This window comes from Silurus meridionalis, chromosome 6 (genome assembly GCF_014805685.1).
Source record: "Silurus meridionalis isolate SWU-2019-XX chromosome 6, ASM1480568v1, whole genome shotgun sequence".
NCBI classification, from domain to species: Eukaryota; Metazoa; Chordata; class Actinopteri; order Siluriformes; family Siluridae; genus Silurus; species Silurus meridionalis.
Genome location: NC_060889.1, coordinates 29,201,897 through 29,210,712, shown reverse-complemented (window position 1 = coordinate 29,210,712; position 8,816 = coordinate 29,201,897). Strand labels below are relative to the sequence as shown.

The window sequence follows — 8,816 nt, the reverse complement described above, 5'->3', positions numbered from 1 at the left end:
TCTGTGCACCACTGGCTAGAAGACACTGGTCAGACCACACTGGAGTATTGAGTAAAGCAGTTGAATCTACCTGCAGATTTGTAGACTTTAAGACAAAAAAAAATCCAGTATTTTAATGTTAGAAAGGTTCTTTTTTTTTTTAAATAAAAATGAACAACATTTCATGTCAATGCAGTACCTCAGAAAATGTATAAATGTATATTTACAAAGGCTGGAAGAAGTAGAAATTCACAGCAGTGAATAAAGTAAGTAATTTATATTTCTTTAGATAGAACATGTGCAATAAATAATTGGTTCCAGGTTCTTCCACACACCCCACTGCTACACTCCTTCCATTGGATTTAAAACACTGATGTACACTAGAGGTCGACCGAGTCATCGCTTTTGCGGCTAAATCACCTGATAGTAGATCGCTGGGACTAAAAAAACCATACCGATAGATTTTCTGGTTTGCATCAGTTGCTGGAGCGCCTGAAAAGATCCGACGTCATTACGAGAGCGACCTCTAGAGGCGAATCACTGATGCTACGTGCGGTTTGTTTCGACAAGAGATGTACAGTATTCATATCATATGTTAAATTAAAAAAAAACAATTTTTTTATATTTATATATATATATTTTTTTTTTTTTGTTTGTTTGTTTTTTCAGATTCAGGACTTTTTTTTATTAATATTATAATAAAGTTCAGTACTATTTTACATGGAGTGGTATTTATCTATTTATTTGTTTATTTATTTATTTATTTATTTATTTATTTATTTATTTATTTTTATCGAGTGTCTTTTGAATAATTGGTTATCGACAAGTACGATCCAGGCAATTGGCATCAGTTAAATCCACTATTAGTCGACCTCTAATATTCCCCTACAAAGCCAAAAACAGCCCATCAACCCTCGAACCTTTATCTCACCTCACACTGTTCCCCACTCCCTCCATCCTCTAACACCACCCTATTGGTCCCACTATCAGGGTGAAATGAAGACCAGCTTCTATATTCTCTCTCAAAAGAGATTTAGACTCTGGTTGCATTCTTAGTCAGTGTCCTAATGAACCCGCATCAGAAGATATTTATTGATGGAGAAATCAGAGCACTTCTGGATAAGTGCATCTGCCAGATGCTATAAATGTAAAAATGCGAGTACTATTTTAGAAGCTTATTGGCTTCTCCTCAAGTTGTGGTCAGCCCACACATTTTTCAGGAACATGTTTACATTTTGACTTTGAAGAAAAAAAATCCAACTGAAGTAACACAATTAATGCATGTGAATATCTTATCAGTTTTTATCGGTTTTGCAGCAATGTGGGAATTACTGCCGCCTACAGGTGGATTTCAGTACAGCAGCGTATGAAATACCGAATGCAGCAAAATGATGATATCGTACCATTTTAAATATAATATACACCAGTATTATTCCACTACTGGTATACCGTTCATACCTACTTAAAATTCCCCCTCAAAGAGTATGGGAAACTTGGACAGAATGCAAATTATTCACAATTTGCGTGAACCACAAACTGAAGAACCAAAAGGAAACCCACACAGACATGCAGTAAATGTAAAACTCTGTAACCAGGAAAAATATTATTGCTTGAAAAATGTCTTCAAAGAACCAGAAAGTATCTGTGAAGTAGTGCTAAACTAAATGAACACTTGGAGATTGTAAAACCTAACTTTTATACAGTTTGAGTTTGAGTTAAATATTGCCTTTACAGGATGTGGGTAGAAAATGAAACAAAAACAAGTATCATGCATATCTGCACTTCACCCACTGTTGCACCTCTCATACCACAACTGCAGCAATTGATCTATAAACAACAATAAAAAAAGTAATTTTCTTGCTTGACAAATGATGCAAGAAAATATATAAATGAGTTCAGAAGCTAAAAAGTGTTTCAGTCTTTCAGATTCATTAGGTGCTGTGCAACTAAAAGTTAGGCTCCTTTCAAAGTATAATAGCAGCAGTATGAGTTTGGGAAATTGCTAAATGTTGACTAGCTGCAGCTGTTTACTGGTCAGACTTGTTTACTGGCTGGTCTTTTCGGAGATCACACTATTGGTTCTTACTGAGTTTTAGTCTGTTGAGATGATACCAGTCATTCTTACCACTCATTATCACCAGTTCTCTTTCTTTCACTCTGGGGTAACCCCAAAACAGATGTTAGAGTACTTTTACATATTTAAGAGGTTAAGTAGACTAAATGTTTCAAAACATTTTAAAACATTTCAAAGGAGATGGTTGAGTTCACACTGTTTTGCAACCCTTGGGCCTTGAGTTCCTGCGTTTCTGATCATAAAGAAAGCCATTAAACCTCATCCAAACCAAGTCTGCGTCCCTTAGAGTAAAGCGAACAAATCAAACATGAGATGATATTGAAAGAGTATAAAGTATTACTTAATGAATATTTATAAACTAGTTAGATACTAAAGATACTCTGATTTACCCTTCATTGTTTATGCATGAGAATTTTTTTTTTATCTGATGCTGATAAAATTACAGGATGTGGTTTGTCTCAACACGGCACTTCAACCTGTACTGCAATTCTCATGATCTGTTGAACAAATTCACGTGGGTAACTAAACATGTAAATGTGTGCATTATATTCACTAGCTGTATATCTTCTATATATTATTTGAAATAAAGAAAAATGTAATAAAATAAATCAATCAATAAATAATTAAATAACTGTATTGTAAGTGACACTCTGCAAAATACAATTATTACAAACAGCATGGCTACGTAGTAGTAGAGTCTGTGTACTGAAATGGTCTGTGTACAGTCCAGATCTATTACCATTTGAAAATAATTTACATCCAAAAAATATGACCAAGAAAACCCAGGACAATTAAGCAGCTAGAATCCTGTACACAAATGGGACAACATTCCTCCCACAAATGACATATAAAGCACTGAGAGGTGCACCACAGTACCTGAGCATATTTTTGGTCTATAATGATCTGCCACACCTACTTCATTACAAATGTGTAGGCTGTTTGCTGGGAGCTGGAATAGTGTGGTTATATAGCATGTTGTGGTGAACTGAGATATTTAGGGACTGTCATCTCTCCTCCTCATGTTGATGGTAGAGTGGAGGCCTGTTTTAGGTGCCAGAGGTCCATCTCACCTGTGTTACCTCTTGTAATTATTATGAAAAGTTCGCTACAATTCCTTCGTAATACAATTGGCACAATTTTGCACCAAAGTCTCCATCAGTGAACAGTTGATAAGAGAGAAACTATAAATGCAAATGTAGAGCCAGAGGAGACAAGCAGTGAGAATCATTGTACTCTTTTGTAGTGAGCGGGGAAAAAGGATACGAGGAAAGAGTGAAAGGAGCCTTGGGAGATAAATGCATGGAGAAATGTGTGTGTGTGTGTGTGTGTGTGTGTGTGTGTGTGTGTGTGTGTGTGTGTGTGTGTGTATGTGTGTGTGTGGATGATTATAAAGAAAGCCATAAAACCTTGTCCAAACCAAGTCTTAGAGTTAAGCAAACAAATCAAACACGAGATGATCCTAAAAGAGGGTATTTTACATAACATTTTATCTCTTTTTTCATGCCGAGTATGAATTATTACTTGATGAACATTTTTTAAACAGTATATATACACTAGTATATACTAGTTTATACAAGATAATGGTTTTTTTTTTTTGCTAATGCTCATAAGATGTGGTTGCTGATAAAACCACAGGATGTGGTTTGCTTCAACATGGCACCTCAGCCTGTACTGCAACTCTCATGATCTGTTGAACTACATGTACTTAGCTAAAAATGTAAATGTGAGCATTATATATTTACCAGCTGTTTGTCTTCTATATATTATATGAAATGAAAAACAAACGTGTATTGAAAGTAATGCTCTTCAAGATACACTTAGTCTATTAGAAACCTTTCCAACTTTGGATTTTTTAAAGGCTTTACTGTCTGAAAGGTCATAGACAAGCACCAATTATTCTAGACTGCAACATCAAGAGACCAGCATGGCAAGGAAAAACTCCCCAAGAGAAACCAGACTCAAGAGGGAACCCATCCTCATCTGGTTGGTACCAAATGTCCATTTATTTCAGCTAAACAATGTTGAGGTGTGCAGTAATGGTAATCAGATTCAAACTGTGGTCCTGAGTCAGTGTAGCAGACTGTTGACATTAACTACATTCCAAATCCATCCTCAAAGCATCTATGTTAATCCGTAATTTCATGGATCCCTAGGCCGTTGATGTGAAACCATCCCCAGCTGCACAGAGTGACCTCCAATAAAAGAGAACACTGTCCAAAGGCAGGCCGGGATGAAGTGGGCAGATCTGAGGAGAGGAGAGGAGAGGAGAGGAGAGGAGAGGAGAGGAGAGGGGCAGGAAAATGTGGTCACTGGTACCTCAGGAACATGTTTAACTTAAGAGAAAGAATGAGAGAGAGAGAGAGAGAGAGAGAGAGAGAGAGAGAGAGAGAGAGAGAGAGAGAGAGAGAAGGATATGGGTTATTATGTGTATTTATTGTTGTATAAAAGTTAAAGTCACTGTGTAGTTGGGGACTCTGGCAAGGCTCACTATGGCAGCATAACTAAAAGGGAGAACCAGAAGGTAAGACAGGCATGAGGGATCTCTGGAATAAGAGATGGCCCACCAATTCAATTCATTTCTTTTTGTATAGCACTTCTAACAATGAACATTGCCTCAAAGCAGCTTTACACAGATAATGTGGTAATAAAAATGTTCTTTATAAGCATGTTTGTCCCTAATGAGTGAGCTGTGGCAAGGAAAAACTCTCCGAGATGGCATAAGGAAGAAACCTTGAGAGGAACCAAACTCAAGAGGGAACCCATCCTCATGTGGGTTGCACCGGATGTCCAATTATTGGAGATAAACGATGTTGCGGGGTACAGTGTTGGTAATCAGAATCAAACTGTAGTCCTGAGTCAGTGTAGGAGACTGTTATCATTAACTAAAGTCCAAATTCATCCTCAAAGCGTCTGTTCTTACTCCTGAATTTCATGGAACCACTTCATGGAAGCATTGATGAGAAACCGTCCCAAGCTGCACAGAGTGGCCTACAATTGAAGAGGACAATATCCAGAGGCAGGCCTGATAGAAGTGGGAAGATCTGTGGAGGCAAAAGGGGCAGGAACAGTGGTCACTGGAACCTCAGGAGCATGTTTAACTCAACCGAGAGGGAAAGAGAGAGAGAGAGAGAGAGAGAGAGAGAGAAGAGGGGTGACAGGAAGAGAAGGATATGGATTATTATGCGTCCTTATTGTTGTATGAAAAGTTAAAGACACTGTGTAGTTTTGGACTCAGTCAAGACTTTCTATGGCAGCAAAACTAAAAGGGCGTAACTAAAACCATACACTCTATATCCATGATCTCTCCAGATCTGCTCCTTTACCTAAGAAAAATCTACTGATAAAAGACCTGACTAAATAAATATGTTTTCAGCCTCGACTTGAACTCTGAGACTGTGTCTGAGTCCCGAACACTGATTAGAAGGCTGTTCCATAACTGTGGGGCTTATAAGAGAAAGATCTGCCCCCTGCTGTAGTCTTCATTATTTGAGGTGCCACTCAATCTTTCACTCTGGGGTAACCCCAAAACAGATGTTAGAGTACTTTTACATATTTAAGAGGTTAAGTAGACTAAATGTTTCAAAACATTTTAAAACATTTCAAAGGAGATGGTTGAGTTCACACTGTTTTGCAACCCTTGGGCCTTGAGTTCCTGCGTTTCTGGTCATAAAGAAAGCCATAAAACCTCATCCAAACCAAGTCTGCGTCCCTTAGAGTAAAGCGAACAAATCAAACATGAGATGATATTGAAAGAGTATAAAGTATTACTTAATGAATATTTATAAACTAGTTAGATACTAAAGATACTCTGATTTACCCTTCATTGTTTATGCATGAGAATTTTTTTTTTATCTGATGCTGATAAAATTACAGGATGTGGTTTGTCTCAACACGGCACTTCAACCTGTACTGCAATTCTCATGATCTGTTCAATTCACGTGGGTAACTAAACATGTAAATGTGTGCATTATATTCACTAGCTGTATATCTTCTATATATTATTTGAAATAAAGAAAAATGTAATAAAATAAATCAATCAATAAATAATTAAATAACTGTATTGTAAGTGACACTCTGCAAAATACAATTATTACAAACAGCATGGCTACGTAGTAGTAGAGTCTGTGTACTGAAATGGTCTGTGTACAGTCCAGATCTATTACCATTTGAAAATAATTTACATCCAAAAAATATGACCAAGAAAACCCAGGACAGTTAAGCAGCTAGAATCCTGTACACAAATGGGACAACATTCCTCCCACAAATGACATATAAAGCACTGAGAGGTACACCACAGTACCTGAGCATATTTTTGGTCTATAATGATCTGCCACACCTACTTCATTACAAATGTGTAGGCTGTTTGCTGGGAGCTGGAATAGTGTGGTTATATAGCATGTTGTGGTGAACTGAGATATTTAGGGACTGTCATCTCTCCTCCTCATGTTGATGGTAGAGCGAAGGCCTGTTTTAGGTGCCAGAGGTCCATCTCACCTGTGTTACCTCTTGTAATTATTATGAACAGTTCGCTACAATTCCTTCGTAATACAATTGGCACAATTTTGCACCAAAGTCTCCATCAGTGAACAGTTGATAAGAGAGAAACTATAAATGCAAATGTAGAGCCAGAGGAGACAAGCAGTGAGAATCATTGTTCTTTTTTGTACTGAGCGGGGAAAAAGGATAAGAGGAAAGAGTGAAAGGAGCCTTGGGAGATAAATGCATGGAGAAATGTGTGTGTGTGTGTGTGTGTGTGTGTGTGTGTGTGTGGATGATTATAAAGAAAGCCATAAAACCTTGTCCAAACCAAGTCTTAGAGTTAAGCAAACAAATCAAACACGAGATGATCCTAAAAGAGGGTATTTTACATAACAATTTATCTCTTTTTTTATGCCGAGTATGAATTATTACTTGATGAACATTTTTTAAACAGTATATATACACTAGTATATACTAGTTTATACAAGATAATGGTTTTTTTTGCTAATGCTCATAAGATGTGGTTGCTGATAAAACCACAGGATGTGGTTTGCTTCAACATGGCACCTCAGCCTGTACTGCAACTCTCATGATCTGTTGAACAACATGTACTTAGCTAAAAATGTAAATGTGAGCATCAGTAACATGTTGAGAGAGAGAGAGAGAGAGAGAGAGAGAGAGAGAGAGAGAGAGAGAGAGAGAGAGAGAGAGAAGGATATGGATTATTATGTGTATTTATTGTTGTATGAAAGTTAAGGTCACTGTGTAGTTGGGGACTCTGGCAAGGCTCACTATGGCAGCATAACTAAAAGGGAGAACCAGAAGGTAAGACAGGCATGAGGGATCTCTGGAATAAGACATGGCCCTTCAATTCAATTCATTTCTTTTTGTATAGCACTTCTAACAATGAGTTTGTTACTAAGTTTGTCCCTAATGAGCGAGCTGTGGCAAGGAAAAACTCTCCGAGATGGCATAAGGAAGAAACCTTGAGAGGAACCATCCTCATGTGGGTTGCACCGGATGTCCATTTATTGCAGATAAACAATGTTGCGGGGTACAGTGTTGGTAATCAGAAGCAAACTGTAGTCCTGAGTCAATGTAGGAGACTGTTATCATTAACTACAGTTCAAATTCATCCTCAAAGCGTCCGTTCTTACTCCTGAATTTCATGGAACCACTTCATGGAAGCATTGATGAGAAACTGTCCCAAGCTGCACAGAGTGGCCTACAATTGAAGAGGACAATATCCAGAGGCAGGCCTGATAGAAGTGGGAAGATCTGTGGAGGGAAAAGGGGCAGGAACAGTGGTCACTGGAACCTCAGGAGCATGTTTAACTCAACCGAGAGAGAGAGAGAGAGAGAGAGAGAGAGAGAGAGAGAGAGAGAGACTGAGAGAGAGAGAGAAAAGAGGCGACAGGAAGAGAAGGATATGGATTATTATGTGTCCTTATTGTTGTATGAAAAGTTAAAGACACTGTGTAGTTTTGGACTCAGTCAAGACTTTCTATGGCAGCAAAACTAAAAGGCGTAACTAAAACCATACACTCTATATCCATGATCTCTCCAGATCTGCTCCTTAACTTAAGAAAAATCTACTGATAAAAGACCTGATTAAATAAATATGTTTTCAGCCTCGACTTGAACACTGAGACTGTGTCTGAGTCCCGAACACTGATTAGAAGGCTGTTCCATAACTGTGGGGCTTATAAGAGAAAGATCTGTCCCCTGCTGTAGTCTTCATTATTTGAGGTACCAACAAATAGCCTGCACCTTTTGACCTAAATAGGGGTGGAGGATCATACTGGTACAGAAGTTCACTCAGATACTGCGTTGTGAGATGGATGCCCTGTTTTAATCAGTTGTGAAGCTGTTTTATTTTCTAGATCTAGTAAGGACCCTTGCTGCTGCATTCTGGACTTAACTTATTTATGCACTTACTCGAACACACAGACAGTAAATCATTACAGTAGTCTAATCTAGATGTAACAAAAGCAAATATTTCTAAGGTGAAAGAAGGCGATCCTGGTATTGTTACTCACAAGGCTCAAAAGAAAGACTCGGGTCAATAACCACACCAAGGTCTATGACTGCTGTACGTACTGAGGCAGAAACACCATCCGGAGAAGCTACGTAATCTGAAAGTTTACTTCTAGCTGCATGTGGTGGATTTTCTGTCTAATGTTAATATCACAACGGTGATCAGCACAACAATGGAAGCTAATACCATGTTTTTGTATAATTTTCACCCAGAGGCAGCATATACAAGGGGAAAAGCAGTGGGCCT

At 38.1% G+C, this 8,816-nt stretch overlaps 2 protein-coding genes across 2 annotated transcripts in view; both read left to right on the top strand.

Moving 5' to 3' along the window:
• The window catches only part of LOC124387347 (obscurin-like), a 402,170-nt gene that overhangs the window by 201,046 nt on the left and 192,308 nt on the right, over positions 1-8,816 (top strand). The window lies entirely within an intron of this gene.
• Positions 1-8,816, top strand: part of LOC124387348 (obscurin-like) — a 174,999-nt gene that overhangs the window by 45,012 nt on the left and 121,171 nt on the right.